At 50.0% G+C, this 22594-nt stretch overlaps 1 protein-coding gene and 3 non-coding genes across 4 annotated transcripts in view; all 4 read right to left on the reverse strand.

The window, feature by feature from the left end:
- Positions 1-17396, reverse strand: part of LOC141082268 (oocyte zinc finger protein XlCOF8.4-like) — a 112418-nt gene extending 95022 nt beyond the window's left edge. Inside the window, exon 1 of the mRNA XM_073566209.1 lies at positions 16967-17396. The gene's annotated coding sequence lies outside the window, so the exon portion shown is untranslated. The remainder of the gene's footprint in view (positions 1-16966) is intronic.
- Positions 1341-1423, reverse strand: TRNAL-CAG (transfer RNA leucine (anticodon CAG)). The gene has a single exon. It is a non-coding gene; the product is annotated as a tRNA-Leu (tRNA).
- Positions 8173-8255, reverse strand: TRNAL-CAG (transfer RNA leucine (anticodon CAG)). Its single transcript has one exon. It is a non-coding gene; the product is annotated as a tRNA-Leu (tRNA).
- On the reverse strand, positions 15547-15629 carry TRNAL-CAG (transfer RNA leucine (anticodon CAG)). Its single transcript has one exon. It is a non-coding gene; the product is annotated as a tRNA-Leu (tRNA).
- Positions 17397-22594: the final 5198 nt, after the last annotated feature.

Here is a 22594-nt window from a genome sequence, read left to right on the forward strand (position 1 = left end):
CTACAGCCTGAGCCAAGTACTGCTGACTATCCAACAAGTTTGGGCATGTCAACTGAATGCAGGGAAAAAGAAACTAAACCAAAACTGAAACCAAGCTAGAAGTGTGGAATTAAAGGGGCAGTATGAACAAAATGTGGAGGCTATTAATAGTTTATACAATTAAGACATGCTGCTTTTAAACACCTACCTATTGCCATATAGTAAAACAAAAAAGATTTTTACTTACTTTGGGGTCCCCCCCTCACCCTGGCGTTAGATCGTTGCCCCTACTTTCGTCCGTGTAACTATGGGCGCACATGCACACTGCTCTCACTTCTCATTTTAATCGTGATTTATATTAAAAAAAAACCTTTTGATTTAAATCAGTGATTTAAATCATGATTAAAATCATGATTTAAATCGATCCGATTTAAATAGAAAAAAATCTTTTGATTTAAATCGTGATTTAAATCATGATTTAAATCGGCGTGATTTAAATCAATCCACCCTGAGCAGCACCCTTGTTCGTTGGGTGAATTGACCTTTTAAGGGAGCCCGACGTACTCACTAAATTGTCCCTATCCCTAAGTTTTTTTGGATGCAGATTGCTCTCACACGAGTGTTTTTTTGATTTGGAAAAGAAAGAAATGAGCATGGAGAATCAAAACTTTAAGGCTAAAAAATATACTCACACATATATACACCAACTGTATAGACACACATATAAATATTTATGGTGTATACATTAGGCTATAAGACCTGGAGACTGTTATTACACATGCTGCCACTAGGTTTATTTTCTTTTCTTTAAAAAAAAACAAAAAAAAAAACTGTCGCTGTCAGGAGTGGGATTCGAACCCACGCCTCCACGTGGTGACTGCAGACGCTGAACACGCTCCCTGGTGCACAACAGCTTGCACCTCCAGGGACCAGTACTGCTGCTGTCAAGGAGTGGGATTTGAACCCACGCCTCCACATGTGGTGACTGCAGACGGTTAACACGCTCCCTGGTGCGCAACAGCTTGCACCTCCAGGGACCAGTACTGCTGCTGTCAGGAGTGGGATTCGAACCCACGCCTCCACGGGAGACTGTTATTACACATGCTGCCACTAGGTTTATTTTCTTTTCTTTAAAAAAAAACTGTCGCTGTCAGGAGTTGGATTCGAACCCACGCCTCCACGTGGTGACTGCAGACGCTGAACACGCTCCCTGGTGCACAACAGCTTGCACCTCCAGGGACCAGTACTGCTGCTGTCAAGGAGTGGGATTTGAACCCACGCCTCCACATGTGGTGACTGCAGACGCTTAACACGCTCCCTGGTGCACAACAGCTTGCACCTCCAGGGACCAGTACTGCTGCTGTCAGGAGTGGGATTCGAACCCACGCCTCCACGGGAGACTGCAACCTGAACACAGTGCCTTAGACCACTAGGCCATCCTGACTGCTGACATTGACATGCTCCCTGGTGACACAAGAGTTTGCACCACCAGGGACTTCAGTACAGATCTGCTGTCCAAATCAGACATTGGGGCCCCTGGTGGGACTTCTGGCAAAGCCAGAGGGGACATTGGGATGTCATTTGAAAGCTAATTACCAGACTGAGGTGAGGGAGCAGTTCTTGGGGCTGTGTGGTGCTCTGTTGGGCATTTGTGCACCCTCAAGCCTGCACCACAAGGACCACTTTTATCCATGGACAGCCAGGCTCTGACCCCCTGAATTCAAATTCCATTTGGAGCAGGGGGACAAGTGATGTTGCTGTATGTAGGTGGCCTCCTGGATGATGTTCCTGCCAAGCTTGATTTGCCTGACCCCTTCTGCAGAGTAGTTAAGGGGATTGAGAACCCCCAAGACTGCCCCAGACTGAAAATGTCTTTTCAAATCTGCTGTCCAAATCAGACATTGGGGCCTCTGGTAAAGCCAGAGGGGACATTGGGATGTCATTTGAAAGCTAATTACCAGCTTCTTTTTCATTACTTTAGTTCTGCAGACAGATGGTAAACGCCATTGTCTGTAAAGACCCCGTTACACACTGCGATATCGCTAGCAATATTTTTGAACCCCTCTCCATAATCTTTGAAAATTCTTGGAGAACAGGAGAAGTGCCAGAAGACTGGAGAAGAGCAAATGTTGTTCCTATCTTCAAAAAGGGGAAGAAGGTGGACCCAGGCAACTATAGGCCGGTGAGTCTGACTTCTATACCAGGAAAGATCTTTGAACAAATTATTAAACAACATGTATGTCAATACCTGGATAAGAATGAAGTGATTAAACAGAGTCAGCATGGGTTTCTAACTAATAAGTCATGTCAGACTAACTTAATTTCCTTCTATGACGGTATCACTGATTGGGTGGATCAAGGAAATGCTGTAGATATAGTATATCTTGACTTCAGCAAAGCATTTGACAAAGTCTCTCATACAATCCTTATTGAAAAAATGACTAAGTATGGAATGGACAAGGCAACTGTTAGGTGGATTCATAACTGGCTTAGTGATCGGACCCAAAGAGTGGTCGTAAATGGCTGCACATCCAGTTGGAAGAATGTCTCAAGTGGGGTACCACAGGGCTCTGTCCTGGGCCCTGTATTGTTCAACATCTTTATCAATGATTTAGATGAAGGAATTGAGGGTAAACTGATTAAATTTGCTGATGACACAAAGCTAGGAGGGATAGCTAATACTAGAGAAGAGAGAGAGAGGATTCAAAAAGATTTAAATAAACTGGAGAAGTGGGCAGCAACTAACAGAATGGTTTTTAACAGGGAGAAATGCAAAGTACTACATCTGGGCAATAAAAATGAAAAAAGCATATATAGAATGGGAGGAATAGGGCTAAGTGACAGCACATGTGAAAAAGACTTGGGTATACTAATAGATCACAGACTGAATATGAGTCAACAGTGTGATGCAGCAGCAAAAAAGGCAAATGCAATTCTAGGATGTATTAACAGAAGCATACAGTCTAGATCACGTGAAGTCATTATTTCCCTCTACTCCTCTTTGGTCAGACCTCATCTGGAATATTGTGTCCAGTTTTGGGCACCACATTTTAAAAAAGACATCAACAAACTGGAGCAAGTTCAGAAAAGAGCGACCAGAATGGTGACCGGTCTGCAAACCCTGTCTTATGAGGAAAGGTTGCAGGATTTGGGAATGTTTAGTTTGCAAAAGAGAAGACTGAGAGGAGACTTAATAGCTGTCTACAAATATCTAAAGGGCTGTCACATTGTAGAAGGATCAACTTTATTCTCATTTGCACAAGGAAAGACTAGAAGCAATGGGATGAAACTGAATGGGAAGAGACACAGATTAGATATTAGAAAAAACTTTTTGACAGTTAGAGTGATCAATGAGTGGAACAGGCTGCCACGAGAAGTGGTGAGTTCTCCTTCAATGGAAGTCTTCAAACAGAGGCTGGACAGACATCTGACTGGGATGATTTAGCGAATCCTGCTTTGAGCAGGGGGTTGGACCAGATGGCCCAGGAGGTCCCTTCCAACTCTACGATTCTATGATTCTATATTGCTGTAAAGTCACCGATTTTGTGACGTTGCAGCGATATTGCTAGCGATATCCCTGCATGTGATACTTACCTCCGACCGGCTCCCCCGCTGGTTATCACTGATCGCGCGAGAAGCTCCTGGTCCATTCCTCGTCGGCCACTTCCTGCTGGGCTTCCTGTGGCGCCCAGGGCGGGAGGACGCAGGATCGCCGCGTCTGACAGGTAAGTAGCGATCCCCGTCCCCAGCAATGTCGCTGGTGAGATCTGCCTGTGTAGCAGCTCACTAGCGACCACCTAGCGATGCACCAGCGATCCTGACCGCGTCATATCGCTAGTCGGGATCGCTGGTGCATCGCTAGGTGTAACGGTACCCTAAGTGTTACAATGAGTCACTTCTAACTGGCTAGATAGAAAAGTTGCAGACTCTGTAATCTCAGGATAAATTACCGTATTTTTCGGACTATAAGATGCAACGGACCATAAGAACACCCCAATTTTCAGTAGGAAAATAGGGGGAAAAAAAATAATGTGTCAAATGGGGGTCCGTCTTACAGTCCGAATTCAGCTTACCTGGGAAGGGATCTGGCACAGGTGAAGTAGTCACAGGGGTCATTCAGTGGTCCAGGCTCGTGCGGTGGCGGCTCTGTGCTAGGGCAGGTTGGTTGTGCTGGGGCAGCTGCGCTGGGGGAGAGGCAGCTGCGCTGAGGCAGGGGCAGCAGCAGCGCTGGGGCAGGGGCAGCAGCAGCGCTGGGGCAGGGGCAGCAGCAGCGCTGAGGCAGGGGCAGCAGCAGCGCTGAGGCAGGGGCAGCAGCAGCGCTGAGGCAGGGGCAGCAGCAGCGCTGAGGCAGGGGCAGCAGCAGCGCTGAGGCAGGGGCAGCAGCAGCGCTGAGGCAGGGGCAGCAGCAGCGCTGAGGCAGGGGCAGCAGCAGCGCTGAGGCAGGGGCAGCAGCAGCGCTGAGGCAGGGGCAGCAGCAGCGCTGAGGCAGGGGCAGCAGCAGCGCTGAGGCAGGGGCAGCTGTGCTGGTGGCAGCGGGCGGCGCTCTGCGGTGCGGTGGTGGCAGCGGGCTGTGCTCCGGTACAGGGACGGCGGCTCCGCCGCGATTTCTTCGCAGCCCGGAGGCCCCCGCACTTCCCTTGCTGGCCGCCGCCATGTTGCAGTGGCCTCCGGGAGCATGGACGCCGGAAAGAATCTGCCGCAGACCTCAAAATTTGAAATCTCATTTTCAAAAGTGAGAGCCGGCTAATGGTGCCAAAAATGAGAGCAATAGCTTTAACAACCGGTTCCACCGAACCGGGGAGAACCCGCTGAATCCCACCCCTGGCTGCGCCCCGAGGGCTCATAGTGCTGCGCTGTGTGGAGTGGGATTCGAACCCACGCCTCCACGTGGTGACTGCAGACGCTGAACACGCTCCCTGGTGCACAACAGCTTGCACCTCCAGGGACCAGTACTGCTGCTGTCAGGAGTGGGATTCGAACCCACGCCTCTACGGGAGACTGCCCCGAGGGCTCATAGTGCTGCGCTGTGTGGTGCGGGGTGGGCAGGGTCAGCGCTGCGCCCCCAGGGCTCATAGTGCTCCGCTGTGTGGTGCGGGGTGGGTGGGGTCAGCGCTGCGCCCCCAGGGCTTATAGCGCTGCGCTGTGTGGTGCGGCGTGGGCGGGGTCAGCGCTGCACCCCCAGGGCTCATAGTGCTCCGCTGTGTGGTGCGGGGTCATCTCCCATCTCCTCCCTGGCTCTGTGCTGCTGTGTAAGATCGCTTAGTGGTGGGGGAGGGGCGGCAGTGACTGGCCGGTGGGCAGGGTCACTGTGCTATGGGAACCAAGATCCGGCCTGCATAGAAGGTGGAAGAGGGAGGAGTCGTGTGACACGCCGAGCTGCCTGTGACTCATCCCCTGGCTCGGGGGGCGGAGTCAGCGCCGTGCAGCACACAAACAGTCTCTCCCTGGCTTGCAGTACAGTGAGGCTGGGGGATGGGCGGCCGGGCTCTGTGTCACGTGGCTCCGAGCCCACCCCCTGCTTTCTCGGTCTAACTGCAGCAACAATGACGTCACCTGAGCGCCAGATTTGAACCTTGGAGCTGCCGGCGGGTAACTGTATGCCTGTATGGGGTCAGCTGTGGGGGGAGGCAGGGGGTCCCTGCAGAGTGTATGGGGTCAGCTGTGGTGGGCACTGCGGGTAGACAGGGGGTCCCTGCAGAGTGTATGGGGTCAGCTGTGGGGGGCACTGCGGGTAGACAGGGGGTCCCTGCAGAGTGTATGGGGTCAGCTGTGGGGGGCACTGCGTGGGAGACAGGGGGTCCCTGCAGAGTGTTTGGGGTCAGCTGTGGGGGGCACTGCGTGGGAGACAGGTGGTCCCTGCAGGGGGAGGTGAGGACAGTGTATGGGCACAGCTGTGGGGGGCATGGCGGGGTACAGGCGTTCCCTGTGGGGTAGGGGAGGGTTAGGGGGGCTGTGTTGTCACTCTGCTGTGAACACTAATTATGAATGCAATATTTCCCTTATTAATTATTGTTTTTTTATTTCTCTGTCTCTCAGTAGGTAACACTTGGGGCAGTCGCCCGCTCTCTGTGTGTCTGCTGGCAATATACGCTCGTAGAAAAAGGGGTTAATGTACCAGTACAATTCATAGGACTTAATTTTTATTCTATGTCAAAATTCAATAATTTCCTTTTCCCTTTTTTTTCCAATAGGTAACAAGGCATCGTGGACACTAAACTGGCTCAAGAACTGGCGGGACAAGGACACCAAGTTTGCCTAATGGACGACATCGCTATGGAGGAACACAGCTCTCCGGCCACCATCATCATGTGGAGCAGCTAAGCCTCTTCATCCTCGGTTTGGGTAAGTGACAATCCATGTATGTATGGTCTAAGGAGCGGTCATGGCACATGTACATACATGTATGTGTAAACATGTATATACAGTCAGCTGTCATGGCACTCGGGAAGTCACACCAGGGGGCTGTGTGGCCCTGTAGGCCTCTACACCACCACACAGCCTCCCGCAACCCGCTCTACAGCACCACACAGCCTCCCGCAGCCCCATCTACACCACCACACTTCCTCCTCCAGCCTCTGTCTCCCCCCTCCAGTCCCTGACGCCCCCCCCTCCAGCCTCCTTCCTAATTTAGAGCTTTTGGTTTTTTTTATCAGCATAAATTGTCATTTAAGAAACGATTGTCCATTCAAGAAGAGATTTGTGTTGGCAGATTATCCTAGGAAAGCGTGTTAGATGATAATAATCGTGCTGCCCATCTCACCCGACGAGCAAGCAGCAGTGCAGCACCCTTGTTCGTTGGGTGAATTGACCTTTTAAGGGAGCCCGACGTACTCACTAAATTGTCCCTATCCCTAAGTTTTTTTGGATGCAGATTGCTCTCACACGAGTGTTTTTTTGATTTGGAAAAGAAAGAAATGAGGATGGAGAATCAAAACTTTAAGGCTAAAAAATATACTCACACATATATACACCAACTGTATAGACACACATATAAATATTTATGGTGTATACATTAGGCTATAAGACCTGGAGACTGTTATTACACATGCTGCCACTAGGTTTATTTTCTTTTCTTTAAAAAAAAACAAAAAAAAAAAACTGTCGCTGTCAGGAGTGGGATTCGAACCCACGCCTCCACGTGGTGACTGCAGACGCTGAACACGCTCCCTGGTGCACAACAGCTTGCACCTCCAGGGACCAGTACTGCTGCTGTCAAGGAGTGGGATTTGAACCCACGCCTCCACATGTGGTGACTGCAGACGGTTAACACGCTCCCTGGTGCGCAACAGCTTGCACCTCCAGGGACCAGTACTGCTGCTGTCAGGAGTGGGATTCGAACCCACGCCTCCACGGGAGACTGTTATTACACATGCTGCCACTAGGTTTATTTTCTTTTCTTTAAAAAAAAACAAAAAAAAAAACTGTCGCTGTCAGGAGTGGGATTCGAACCCACGCCTCCACGTGGTGACTGCAGACGCTGAACACGCTCCCTGGTGCGCAACAGCTTGCACCTCCAGGGACCAGTACTGCTGCTGTCAGGAGTGGGATTCGAACCCACGCCTCCACGGGAGACTGTTATTACACATGCTGCCACTAGGTTTATTTTCTTTTCTTTAAAAAAAAACAAAAAAAAAAACTGTCGCTGTCAGGAGTGGGATTCGAACCCACGCCTCCACGTGGTGACTGCAGACGCTGAACACGCTCCCTGGTGCACAACAGCTTGCACCTCCAGGGACCAGTACTGCTGCTGTCAAGGAGTGGGATTTGAACCCACGCCTCCACATGTGGTGACTGCAGACGGTTAACACGCTCCCTGGTGCGCAACAGCTTGCACCTCCAGGGACCAGTACTGCTGCTGTCAGGAGTGGGATTCGAACCCACGCCTCCACGGGAGACTGTTATTACACATGCTGCCACTAGGTTTATTTTCTTTTCTTTAAAAAAAAAAAAAAAAAAAAAAAAAAAAAAAAAAACTGTCGCTGTCAGGAGTGGGATTCGAACCCACGCCTCCACGTGGTGACTGCAGACGCTGAACACGCTCCCTGGTGCACAACAGCTTGCACCTCCAGGGACCAGTACTGCTGCTGTCAAGGAGTGGGATTTGAACCCACGCCTCCACATGTGGTGACTGCAGACGCTTAACACGCTCCCTGGTGCACAACAGCTTGCACCTCCAGGGACCAGTACTGCTGCTGTCAGGAGTGGGATTCGAACCCACGCCTCCACGGGAGACTGCAACCTGAACACAGTGCCTTAGACCACTAGGCCATCCTGACTGCTGACATTGACATGCTCCCTGGTGACACAAGAGTTTGCACCACCAGGGACTTCAGTACAGATCTGCTGTCCAAATCAGACATTGGGGCCCCTGGTGGGACTTCTGGCAAAGCCAGAGGGGACATTGGGATGTCATTTGAAAGCTAATTACCAGACTGAGGTGAGGGAGCAGTTCTTGGGGCTGTGTGGTGCTCTGTTGGGCATTTGTGCACCCTCAAGCCTGCACCACAAGGACCACTTTTATCCATGGACAGCCAGGCTCTGACCCCCTGAATTCAAATTCCATTTGGAGCAGGGGGACAAGTGATGTTGCTGTATGTAGGTGGCCTCCTGGATGATGTTCCTGCCAAGCTTGATTTGCCTGACCCCTTCTGCAGAGTAGTTAAGGGGATTGAGAACCCCCAAGACTGCCCCAGACTGAAAATGTCTTTTCAAATCTGCTGTCCAAATCAGACATTGGGGCCTCTGGTAAAGCCAGAGGGGACATTGGGATGTCATTTGAAAGCTAATTACCAGCTTCTTTTTCATTACTTTAGTTCTGCAGACAGATGGTAAACGCCATTGTCTGTAAAGACCCCGTTACACACTGCGATTTCGCTAGCAATATTTTTGAACCCCTCTCCATAATCTTTGAAAATTCTTGGAGAACAGGAGAAGTGCCAGAAGACTGGAGAAGAGCAAATGTTGTTCCTATCTTCAAAAAGGGGAAGAAGGTGGACCCAGGCAACTATAGGCCAACTATAGGCCGGTGAGTCTGACTTCTATACCAGGAAAGATCTTTGAACAAATTATTAAACAACATGTATGTCAATACCTGGATAAGAATGAAGTGATTAAACAGAGTCAGCATGGGTTTCTAACTAATAAGTCATGTCAGACTAACTTAATTTCCTTCTATGACAGTATCACTGATTGGGTGGATCAAGGAAATGCTGTAGATATAGTATATCTTGACTTCAGCAAAGCATTTGACAAAGTCTCTCATACAATCCTTATTGAAAAAATGACTAAGTATGGAATGGACAAGGCAACTGTTAGGTGGATTCATAACTGGCTTAGTGATCGGACCCAAAGAGTGGTCGTAAATGGCTGCACATCCAGTTGGAAGAATGTCTCAAGTGGGGTACCACAGGGCTCTGTCCTGGGCCCTGTATTGTTCAACATCTTTATCAACGATTTAGATGAAGGAATTGAGGGTAAACTGATTAAATTTGCTGATGACACAAAGCTAGGAGGGATAGCTAATACTAGAGAAGAGAGAGAGAGGATTCAAAAAGATTTAAATAAACTGGAGAAGTGGGCAGCAACTAACAGAATGGTTTTTAACAGGGAGAAATGCAAAGTACTACATCTGGGCAATAAAAATGAAAAAAGCATATATAGAATGGGAGGAATAGGGCTAAGTGACAGCACATGTGAAAAAGACTTGGGTATACTAATAGATCACAGACTGAATATGAGTCAACAGTGTGATGCAGCAGCAAAAAAGGCAAATGCAATTCTAGGATGTATTAACAGAAGCATACAGTCTAGATCACGTGAAGTCATTATTTCCCTCTACTCCTCTTTGGTCAGACCTCATCTGGAATATTGTGTCCAGTTTTGGGCACCACATTTTAAAAAAGACATCAACAAACTGGAGCAAGTTCAGAAAAGAGCGACCAGAATGGTGACCGGTCTGCAAACCCTGTCTTATGAGGAAAGGTTGCAGGATTTGGGAATGTTTAGTTTGCAAAAGAGAAGACTGAGAGGAGACTTAATAGCTGTCTACAAATATCTAAAGGGCTGTCACATTGTAGAAGGATCAACTTTATTCTCATTTGCACAAGGAAAGACTAGAAGCAATGGGATGAAACTGAATGGGAAGAGACACAGATTAGATATTAGAAAAAACTTTTTGACAGTTAGAGTGATCAATGAGTGGAACAGGCTGCCACGAGAAGTGGTGAGTTCTCCTTCAATGGAAGTCTTCAAACAGAGGCTGGACAGACATCTGACTGGGATGATTTAGCGAATCCTGCTTTGAGCAGGGGGTTGGACCAGATGGCCCAGGAGGTCCCTTCCAACTCTACGATTCTATGATTCTATATTGCTGTAAAGTCACCGATTTTGTGACGTTGCAGCGATATTGCTAGCGATATCCCTGCATGTGATACTTACCTCCGACCGGCTCCCCCGCTGGTTATCACTGATCGCGCGAGAAGCTCCTGGTCCATTCCTCGTCGGCCACTTCCTGCTGGGCTTCCTGTGGCGCCCAGGGCGGGAGGACGCAGGATCGCCGCGTCTGACAGGTAAGTAGCGATCCCCGTCCCCAGCAATGTCGCTGGTGAGATCTGCCTGTGTAGCAGCTCACTAGCGACCACCTAGCGATGCACCAGCGATCCTGACCGCGTCATTTCGCTAGTCGGGATCGCTGGTGCATCGCTAGGTGTAACGGTACCCTAAGTGTTACAATGAGTCACTTCTAACTGGCTAGATAGAAAAGTTGCAGACTCTGTAATCTCAGGATAAATTACCGTATTTTTCGGACTATAAGATGCAACGGACCATAAGAACACCCCAATTTTCAGTAGGAAAATAGGGGGAAAAAAAATAATGTGTCAAATGGGGGTCCGTCTTACAGTCCGAATTCAGCTTACCTGGGAAGGGATCTGGCACAGGTGAAGTAGTCACAGGGGTCATTCAGTGGTCCAGGCTCGTGCGGTGGCGGCTCTGTGCTAGGGCAGGTTGGTTGTGCTGGGGCAGCTGCGCTGAGGCAGGGGGGGCAGCAGCTGCGCTGAGGCAGGGGGGGCAGCAGCAGCGCTGAGGCAGGGGGGGCAGCAGCAGCAGCGCTGAGGCAGGGGGGGCAGCAGCAGCAGCGCTGAGGCAGGGGGGGCAGCAGCAGCAGCGCTGAGGCAGGGGGGGCAGCAGCAGCAGCGCTGAGGCAGGGGGGGCAGCAGCAGCAGCGCTGAGGCAGGGGGGGCAGCAGCAGCAGCGCTGAGGCAGGGGGGGCAGCAGCAGCAGCGCTGAGGCAGGGGGGGCAGCAGCAGCAGCGCTGAGGCAGGGGGGGCAGCAGCGCTGAGGCAGGGGGGGCAGCAGCAGCAGCGCTGAGGCAGGGGGGGCAGCAGCGCTGAGGCAGGGGGGGCAGCAGCAGCAGCGCTGAGGCAGGGGGGGCAGCAGCGCTGAGGCAGGGGGGGCAGCAGCAGCAGCGCTGAGGCAGGGGGGGCAGCAGCAGCGCTGAGGCAGGGGGGGCAGCAGCAGCGCTGAGGCAGGGGGGGCAGCAGCAGCGCTGAGGCAGGGGGGGCAGCAGCAGCGCTGAGGCAGGGGGGGCAGCAGCAGCGCTGAGGCAGGGGGGGCAGCAGCAGCGCTGAGGCAGGGGGGGCAGCAGCAGCGCTGAGGCAGGGGGGGCAGCAGCAGCGCTGAGGCAGGGGGGGCAGCAGCAGCGCTGAGGCAGGGGGGGCAGCAGCAGCGCTGAGGCAGGGGGGGCAGCAGCAGCGCTGAGGCAGGGGGGGCAGCAGCAGCGCTGAGGCAGGGGCAGCTGTGCTGGGGCAGGGGGCGGCGCTCTGCGGTGCGGTGGTGGCAGCGGGCTGTGCTCCGGTACAGGGACGGCGGCTCCGCCGCGATTTCTTCGCAGCCCGGAGGCCCCCGCACTTCCCTTGCTGGCCGCCGCCATGTTGCAGTGGCCTCTGGGAGCATGGACGCCGGAAAGAATCTGCCGCAGACCTCAAAATTTGAAATCTCATTTTCAAAAGTGAGAGCCGGCTAATGGTGCCAAAAATGAGAGCAATAGCTTTAACAACCGGTTCCACCGAACCGGGGAGAACCCGCTGAATCCCACCCCTGGCTGCGCCCCGAGGGCTCATAGTGCTGCGCTGTGTGGAGTGGGATTCGAACCCACGCCTCCACGTGGTGACTGCAGACGCTGAACACGCTCCCTGGTGCACAACAGCTTGCACCTCCAGGGACCAGTACTGCTGCTGTCAGGAGTGGGATTCGAACCCACGCCTCTACGGGAGACTGCCCCGAGGGCTCATAGTGCTGCGCTGTGTGGTGCGGGGTGGGCAGGGTCAGCGCTGCGCCCCCAGGGCTCATAGTGCTCCGCTGTGTGGTGCGGGGTGGGTGGGGTCAGCGCTGCGCCCCCAGGGCTTATAGCGCTGCGCTGTGTGGTGCGGCGTGGGCGGGGTCAGCGCTGCACCCCCAGGGCTCATAGTGCTCCGCTGTGTGGTGCGGGGTCATCTCCCATCTCCTCCCCGACTCTGTGCTGCTGTGTAAGATCGCTTAGTGGTGGGGGAGGGGCGGCAGTGACTGGCCGGTGGGCAGGGTCACTGTGCTATGGGAACCAAGATCCGGCCTGCATAGAAGGTGGAAGAGGGAGGAGTCGTGTGACACGCCGAGCTGCCTGTGACTCATCCCCTGGCTCGGGGGGGCGGAGTCAGCGCCGTGCAGCACACAAACAGTCTCTCCCTGGCTTGCAGTACAGTGAGGCTGGGGGATGGGCGGCCGGGCTCTGTGTCACGTGGCTCCGAGCCCACCCCGCTTTCTCGGTCTAACTGCAGCAACAATGACGTCACCTGAGCGCCAGATTTGAACCTTGGAGCTGCCGGCCGGTAACTGTATGCCTGTATGGGGTCAGCTGTGGGGGGAGGCAGGGGGTCCCTGCAGAGTGTATGGGGTCAGCTGTGGGGGGCACTGCGGGTAGACAGGGGGTCCCTGCAGAGTGTATGGGGTCAGCTGTGGGGGGCACTACGGGGGAGACAGGGGGTCCCTGCAGAGTGTATGGGGTCAGCTGTGGGGGGCACTGCGTGGGAGACAGGGGGTCCCTGCAGAGTGTTTGGGGTCAGCTGTGGGGGGCACTGCGTGGGAGACAGGTGGTCCCTGCAGGGGGAGGTGAGGACAGTGTATGGGCACAGCTGTGGGGGGCTGTGTTGTCACTCTGCTGTGAACACTAATTATGAATGCAATATTTCCCTTATTAATTATTGTTTTTTTATTTCTCTGTCTCTCAGTAGGTAACACTTGGGGCAGTCGCCCGCTCTCTGTGTGTCTGCTGGCAATATACGCTCGTAGAAAAAGGGGTTAATGTACCAGTACAATTCATAGGACTTAATTTTTATTCTATGTCAAAATTCAATAATTTCCTTTTCCCTTTTTTTTCCCAATAGGTAACAAGGCATCGTGGACACTAAACTGGCTCAAGAACTGGCGGGACAAGGACACCAAGTTTGCCTAATGGACGACATCGCTATGGAGGAACACAGCTCTCCGGCCACCATCATCATGTGGAGCAGCTAAGCCTCTTCATCCTCGGTTTGGGTAAGTGACAATCCATGTATGTATGGTCTAAGGAGCGGTCATGGCACATGTACATACATGTATGTGTAAACATGTATATACAGTCAGCTGTCATGGCACTCGGGAAGTCACACCAGGGGGCTGTGTGGCCCTGTAGGCCTCTACACCACCACACAGCCTCCCGCAACCCGCTCTACAGCACCACACAGCCTCCCGCAGCCCCGTCTACACCACCACACTTCCTCCTCCAGCCTCTGTCTCCCCCCTCCAGTCCCTGACGCCCCCCCCTCCAGCCTCCTTCCTAATTTAGAGCTTTTGGTTTTTTTTATCAGCATAAATTGTCATTTAAGAAACGATTGTCCATTCAAGAAGAGATTTGTGTTGGCAGATTATCCTAGGAAAGCGTGTTAGATGATAATAATCGTGCTGCCCATCTCACCCGACGAGCAAGCAGCACCAGGGTGGATAAAAATCTTGAATTTTTTAAAAAAATCAAAAAAATCAGATTTTTTTGATTTAAATCAGATTTTTTTGATTTAAATCATTTGATTGCCGTTTTCATAATGTGATTTCAAACGGCAAACAAGTCCTTGGATATCCTTTTGACAGTATTTGCACTTTGCTCTTGCACCTTTCTTTCCAAGATCTGCTGCTGGCATCTCAACAAAATGAACCCAAATAGGGTCTCTCTTACGACCTGCTGCCATGGCTCACACAGATCACTTATGAAGTTTGATTGTTACTACAGCCTGAGCCAAGCACTGCTGATGTTACTACAGCCTGAGCCAAGTACTGCTGACTATCCAACAAGTTTGGGCATGTCAACTGAATGCAGGGAAAAAGAAACTAAACCAAATCTGAAACCAAGCTAGAAGTGTGGAATTAAAGGGGCAGTATGAACAAAATGTGGAGGCTATTAATAGTTTATACAATTAAGACATGCTGCTTTTAAACACCTACCTATTGCCATATAGTAAAACAAAAATGATTTTTACTTACTTTGGGGTCCCCCCCTCACCCTGGCGTTAGATCGTTGCCCCTAGTTTCGTCCGTGTAACTATGGGCGCACATGCACACTGCTCTCACTTCTCATTTTAATCGTGATTTATATTAAAAAAAAACCTTTTGATTTAAATCAGTGATTTAAATCATGATTAAAATCATGATTTAAATCGATCCGATTTAAATAGAAAAAAATCTTTTGATTTAAATCGTGATTTAAATCATGATTTAAATCGGCGTGATTTAAATCAATCCACCCTGAGCAGCACCCTTGTTCGTTGGGTGAATTGACCTTTTAAGGGAGCCCGACGTACTCACTAAATTGTCCCTATCCCTAAGTTTTTTTGGATGCAGATTGCTCTCACACGAGTGTTTTTTTGATTTGGAAAAGAAAGAAATGAGGATGGAGAATCAAAACTTTAAGGCTAAAAAATATACTCACACATATATACACCAACTGTATAGACACACATATAAATATTTATGGTGTATACATTAGGCTATAAGACCTGGAGACTGTTATTACACATGCTGCCACTAGGTTTATTTTCTTTTCTTTAAAAAAAAACAAAAAAAAAAAAACTGTCGCTGTCAGGAGTGGGATTCGAACCCACGCCTCCACGTGGTGACTGCAGACGCTGAACACGCTCCCTGGTGCACAACAGCTTGCACCTCCAGGGACCAGTACTGCTGCTGTCAAGGAGTGGGATTTGAACCCACGCCTCCACATGTGGTGACTGCAGACGGTTAACACGCTCCCTGGTGCGCAACAGCTTGCACCTCCAGGGACCAGTACTGCTGCTGTCAGGAGTGGGATTTGAACCCACGCCTCCACATGTGGTGACTGCAGACGCTGAACACGCTCCCTGGTGCACAACAGCTTGCACCTCCAGGGACCAGTACTGCTGCTGTCAAGGAGTGGGATTTGAACCCACGCCTCCACATGTGGTGACTGCAGACGCTTAACACGCTCCCTGGTGCACAACAGCTTGCACCTCCAGGGACCAGTACTGCTGCTGTCAGGAGTGGGATTCGAACCCACGCCTCCACGGGAGACTGCAACCTGAACACAGTGCCTTAGACCACTAGGCCATCCTGACTGCTGTCATTGACATGCTCCCTGGTGACACAAGAGTTTGCACCACCAGGGACTTCAGTACAGATCTGCTGTCCAAATCAGACATTGGGGCCCCTGGTGGGACTTCTGGCAAAGCCAGAGGGGACATTGGGATGTCATTTGAAAGCTAATTACCAGACTGAGGTGAGGGAGCAGTTCTTGGGGCTGTGTGGTGCTCTGTTGGGCATTTGTGCACCCTCAAGCCTGCACCACAAGGACCACTTTTATCCATGGACAGCCAGGCTCTGACCCCCTGAATTCAAATTCCATTTGAATTCAAATACAACACAAAAAACACAAAAAGTTGTGCATACAACTTATACCACAATGAACAGATTACTAATAAAACAATCCACCAGGAGTTAACAGTGGACATGTGGAGCTTTCATGTAGCCTCACTGTGCCCAGTAACATTGGCTGGTCACCCTACATGAGAAAAAATTGTAATATTCCAATATTCAAAACTCTGTCCATGTCTAATTTCTTTGTAACAAGACATCAGATGATCGTAGATAAAGGCATTTTATTCAACTTTTCACAAAGTTAACAGAGAGGCTGTAAAAACATCAAGAGACATTTTTTGGCTTAAAAAAAAAAAAAAAAATGTAAACTGATGAATCAGCTGGTAAGTGTTTTTGGATGTACAGTGGTCAGATGGATTTGAGAAGGACGTTCTCTCGGCAGACGGGTGCCTGTTATACCCTATAGAATATATTCAGTGTACACGTCCTGGTGTGAAAAGAACCTAATATATATATTTTTTTTTTTTACTCCAAAAACAGAAAAAAAAACAGAGTGAAGGCCATCAGTTTCCACCAGACACAAACAAACCTAAGTTTGCTTCGGCCAGAAATCACTCGAAATAAAAGGGCTTCCAGGACCTTCAGGCCCCTGAAGCTTAAAACTAGTGAAGAGACTGGGGGGGGTGAAAACTAAATTATATATATATATACACACCACCTGCCCAGACTGGACTGATGACGACCCGACCCCATGTGAGGCCTAGTCGGCCCCGGTAACTGAAAAGGCGACTACTGTTATGCTTTTAATCCTTTCCCAGTCATATAAAAGAATTTTTAAAAAAATGGCCGGAGAGTTGCTATATGGCGCAAGTTCCCCCCCAAAAAAAGTTTCTAACACATTCAGTTACAAATGTGTAATTTTCCTACATCTGAGGGGGAAAAGGCCACCATGGAGGTGTGTGTAAGGTATGGCCGCTCCCAGGGTCCTCCATCACAGACAGAGGCCTAGAGACATCACCGGCCTCACACGGCCCCGAACTACGCGCACAGACTGAAGAAGAAGGGGCTCCGCCATTACCTGAGGAGATTGTGCGCCTCCATGCTGCGGTTCTGGAGCACACCACGGCCACACGGAGCGGGGTGGACGGCATTATGGTATCAGGCCGCCGAGATCTCCCCCTCACGAAAACCTCCTGACTCGGCGGAGACACGGTGAGGAGGACCGCAGCCGCTGCTACAGATGGCGGCACTTCCGCCTGTGCTCCGCCACCACAGGAACTAAAATGGCGGCCGGGCGGGGAAGTGACGTGTGGTGAGGAGACGTGGGAGGCCGGACTGAGTCATGGAGGAGGCGACGGTGGTGTCGTAATGTTTGCTGTGGAGAGAGCGCAGCAGAGGAGCGGAGCTGTCAGCGGGGAAGAGCGCGGCACAACACAAAGCCCGGAGGAGGGAGCGGCGACACCCCGCAGAGGACAGAAGGGAGACGGTGTGTGGGGGGAGAGAGTGGGGGGAGCAGAGGCTGAGCATGGGGGGGAGCAGAGGCTGAGCATGGGGGGGGGAGCAGAGGCTGAGCATGGGGGGGGGGGGGAGCAGAGGCTGAGCATGGGGGGAGCAGAGGATGGTGCTTGGGGGGCGGAGCCGGAGCTGGAGTGTGGTGGACGGGAGATAAAACACAACCTTAGTATGTAGGGCTGTGGAGTCGGAGTCGGAGCTCATTTTGGTGGAGTCGGAGTTGGTATAAAATGGACCGATTCCGACTCCTAAAATATATAATAAATTGGGTACAGTAGTTCAATGCAGAATGTGCTGAATATTTTTTCATAGGAATTTGGGAAAGTTATGAAATGTCCTATAAATGGCTGTTCTATTCCTGATCTAAGGCTACATTCACACACAGCGTTTTTCCTGTGTTTTTTGAGGATACGTTTTTCAGTTGCAAAAGCAGATCAGCTTTTTAAAAACTGCATCACCTGAAAGGTTTTTGAGCTCATAGATAATGTTTTCAATATCAGAGCAGAGTTCTAATCTGCTTTTATTTATATATCTGTCTATCCATATCATATCTGTACCAAAAAGAATGAAAGCCGGATAGCACACAGACTAACACTCCTTTTTTTTAGCACCAGTCAGGTCCACCTCATAGCTGCCCAAAAGGACGCCCAGGACAGGCATTGCTCGTCTTCAGTAACATCAACTGATAGTTGGAATAAATATACTGCATTCACCACCACATCTTCTTAAGGTGCAGGCTTTATTTTCAAGTGTAGGGGTGTGCAGTATGAGGTTCTGCCCCCCCCCAGGTTTGATCCCGGCTACGCCCATGATGTGGATGTAGCCTGAGGATCTAGGCTTTGTCTTAGCCGAGATAAGTCATAGTGTGTGTGTGTGTATGTGTGTGTGTATATATGTGTATATATATATATATACACACACACACACACACACACACACACACTACAGACCAAAGGTTTGGACACACCTCAATCAAAGCGTATTCTTTATTTTCATGACTATGGTTTAATAAGTGGGATTTCTTGCCTTATAAATGGGGTTGGGACCATCAGTTGTGCAGAAGTCTGGTGGATACACAGCTGATAGTCCTACTGAATAGACTATTAGAATTTGTATTATGGTAAGAAAAAAGCAGCTGAGTAAAGAAAAACGAGTGGCCATTATTACTTTAAGAAATGAAGGTCAGTCAGTCCGAAAAATTGGGAAAACTTTGAAAGTGTCCCCACGTGCAGTGGCAAAAACCATCAAGCGCTACAAAGAAACTGGCTCACATGAGGACCGCTCCAGGAAAGGAAGACCAAGAGTCACCTCTGCTGCGGAGGATAAGTTCATCCGAGTCACCAGCCTCAGAAATCGCAGGTTAACAGCAGCTCAGATCAGAGACCAGGTCAATGCCACACAGAGTTCTAGCAGCAGACACATCTCTACAACAACTGCTAAGAGGAGACTTTGTGCAGCAGGCCTTCATGGTAAAATAGCTGCTAGGAAACCACTGCTAAGGACAGGCAACAAGCAGAAGAGACTTGTTTGGGCTAAAGAACTCAAGGAATGGACATTAGACCAGTGGAAATCTGTGCTTTGGTCTGATGAGTCCAAATTTGAGATCTTTGGTTCCAACCACCTTGTCTTTGTGCGACGCAGAAAAGGTGAACGGATGGACTCTACATACCTGGTTCCCACCGTGAAGCATGGAGGAGGAGGTGTGATGGTGTGGGGGTGCTTTACTGGTGACACTGTTGGGGATTTATTCAAAATTGAAGGCATACTGAACCAGCATGGCCACCACAGCATCTTGCAGCGGCATGCTATTCCATCCGGTTTGTGTTTAGCTGGACCATCATTTATTTTTCAACAGGACAATGACCTCAAACACACCTCCAGGCTGTGTAAGGGCTATTTGACCAAGAAGGAGAGTGATCGGGTGCTACGCCAGATGACCTGGCCTCCACAGTCACCAGACCTGAACCCAATCGAGATGGTTTGGGGTGAGCTGGACCGCAGAGTGAAGGCCAAAGGGCCAACAAGTGCTAAGCATCTCTGGGAACTCCTTCAAGACTGTTGGAAGTCCATTTCCAGTGACTACCTCTTGAAGCTCATCAATAGAATGCCAAGAGTGTGCAAAGCAGTAATCAAAGCAAAAGGTGGCTACTTTGAAGAACCTAGAATATAAGACACATTTTCAGTTGTTTCACACTTTTTTGTTAATTATATAATTCCACATGTGTTAATTCATAGCTTTGATGCCTTCAGAGTGAATCTACAATTTTCATAGTCATGAAAATAAAGCAAACTCTTTGAATGAGAAGGTGTGTCCAAACTTTGGTCTGTACAGCCATGGCTAAAAATTTTGAGAATGACACAAATAATAATTTTTACAAAGTCTACTGCTTCATTTTTTCTAATGGCAATTTGCATATACTCCAGAATGTTATAAAGAGTGATCAGCTTAACAGCAATTACTTGCAAAGTCAATATTTGCCTAGAAAATTAACTTTATCCCCCAAAATACATTTCAACGTCATTGCAGCCCTGCCTTAAAAGGACCAGCTAACATCGTTTCAGTGATTGCTCCATTAACACAGGTGTGGGTGTTGATGAGGACAGGGCTGGAGATCAATCTGTCATGATTAAGTAAGAATGACACCACTGGACACTTTAAAAGGAGGCTGGTGCTTGGCATCATTGTTTCTCTTCTGTTAACCATGGTTATCTCTAAAGAAACACGTGCAGTCATCATTGCACTGCACAAAAATGGCCTAACAGGGAAGAGTATCGCAGCTAGAAAGAATGCACCTCAGTCAACAATCTATCGCATCATCAAGAACTTCAAGGAGAGAGGTTCCCTTGTTGCCAAAAAGGCTCCAGGGCGCCCAAGAAAGACCAGCAAGCGCCAGGACCGTCTCTTAAAAGTGCTTCAGCTGTGGGATCGGACTACCAGCAGTGCAGAGCTTGCTCAGGAATGGCAGCAGGCAGGTGTGAGTGCTTCTGCACACGCTGTGAGGCGGAGACTCTTGGAGCAAGGCCTGGTCTCAAGGAGGACAGCAAAGAAGCCACTTCTCTCCAGAAAAAACATCATGGACAGACTGATATTCTGCAAGAGGTACAGGGAGTGGACTGCTGAGGACTGGGGTAAAGTCATTTTCTCTGATGAATCCCCTTTTCGATTGTTTGGGACATCTGGAAAACGGCTTATTCGGAGAAGACCAGGTGAGCGCTACCACCAGTCTTGTCTCATGCCAACTGTCAAGCATCCTGAAACCAGGGCCGCCATCAGGGCATGACAGGCCTTACATGTGTATGGGGCCCGGTGATTAGGGGGGCCCGACCATGCTGGCAGCCCGATCCGCGCTGGGGCCCCCCTACATTTTATACAGGCTTCTGCAGCTATATTTTAAATTCAGACTCAGCGCCTGCCGGGCCCCTCGGGCAGGCCCCCCCCCCCCGCACCATGGTCCAGCCAGCGCCGAAATCCCCCCCTGCACAATGGTCCAGCCACAGCTCCGCCCTCACCTGACGTCACACACTGCTCTGCTCCTCCACTTCCTCATTCAGTCAGTGTGCCACGTGGGAGAGGGAGGGAGCCTCGCCGCTGGAGCACAGCCAGATAACAAGGTAAGAAGAATTTTTTTTTTTTTTTTATTTTTTTTTTTTTTTTGAGAGCGGCTATCCAGGGAGCCTGGGGCAGAATGCTGGACATGGGGCATAATGCTGGACACTGGGGGCAGAATGGACATGGGGCAGAATGCTGGACGCTGGGGACAGAATGCTGGACGCTGGTGGCAGAATGCTGGATATGAGGGCAGACTGTGAGACGGGGCAGAATGCTGGACATGGGGCAGAAGAATGCTGGACGCTGGGGCAGAATTCTGGACATGGGGCAGAATGCTCGAAGCTGGGGCAGAAGAATGCTGGACGCTGGGGCAGAATTCTGGACATGGGGCAGAATGCTCGAAGCTGGGGCAGAATGCTGGAGACTGAGGCAGAATGCTGGACATGGGGGCAGGCTGTGAGCTGGGGCAGAATGTTGGATACAGATACTGCACAGTACCACTCATCCTGTATATATATACACTGCACAGTACCACTCCTGTATATGTATATACTGCACAGTACCACTCATCCTGTATATATATACACTGCACAGTACCACTCCTGTATATGTATATACTGCACAGTACCACTCCTCCTGTATATATACACTGCACAGTACCACTCCTGTATATGTATATACTGCACAGTACCACTCCTATATATACACTGCACAGTACCCCTCCTCCTGTATATATACACTGCACAGTACCCCTCCTCCTATATATACACTGCACAGTATTACTCCTCCTGTATATATACACTGCACAGTACCCCTCCTGTATATATACCCTGCACAGCACCACTCCTATATATACACTGCACAGTACCCCTCCTCCTGCATATATGCACTGCACAGTACTACTGTCCTGTATATATACACTGCACAGTACCACTCCTGTTCTGCATATATGCACTGCACAGTACCACTCCTGTCCTGTCTATATACACTGCACAGTCCCACTCCTGTCTATATACACTGCACAGTCCCACTCCTGTATATATACACTGCACAGTACCACTCCTGTATATGTATATACACAGCACAGTACCACTCCTGTCTATATACACTGCACAGTCCCACTCCTGTATATATACACTGCACAGTACCACTCCTGTCCTGCATATACACACTGCACAGTACCACTCCTGTACATATACACTGCACAGTACCACTCCTGTATATACACTGCACAGTACCACTCCTGTCCTGTATATATACACTGCACAGCAACACTCCTCCTGTCCTGTATATATACACTGCACAGTACCACTCCTGCATATACACACTGCACAGTACCACTCCTCCTGTATATATACACTGCACAGTACCACTCCTGTCCTGTATATATACACTGCACAGCACCACTCCTCCTCTCCTGTATATATGCACTGCACAGCACCACTCCTGTCCTGTATATATACATTGCACAGCACCACTCCTCCTGTCCTGTATATATACACTGCACAGCACCACTCCTCCTGTCCTGTATATATACACTGCACAGTACCACTCCTATATATACACTGCACAGTAACCCTCCTCCTGCATATATGCACTGCACAGTACCACTCCTGTCCTGTATATATACACTGCACAGTACCA

This window comes from Dendrobates tinctorius, unplaced genomic scaffold, assembly GCF_039654945.1.
Source record: "Dendrobates tinctorius isolate UK_male_01 unplaced genomic scaffold, ASM3965494v1 ptg000017l, whole genome shotgun sequence".
NCBI classification, from domain to species: domain Eukaryota; kingdom Metazoa; phylum Chordata; class Amphibia; order Anura; family Dendrobatidae; genus Dendrobates; species Dendrobates tinctorius.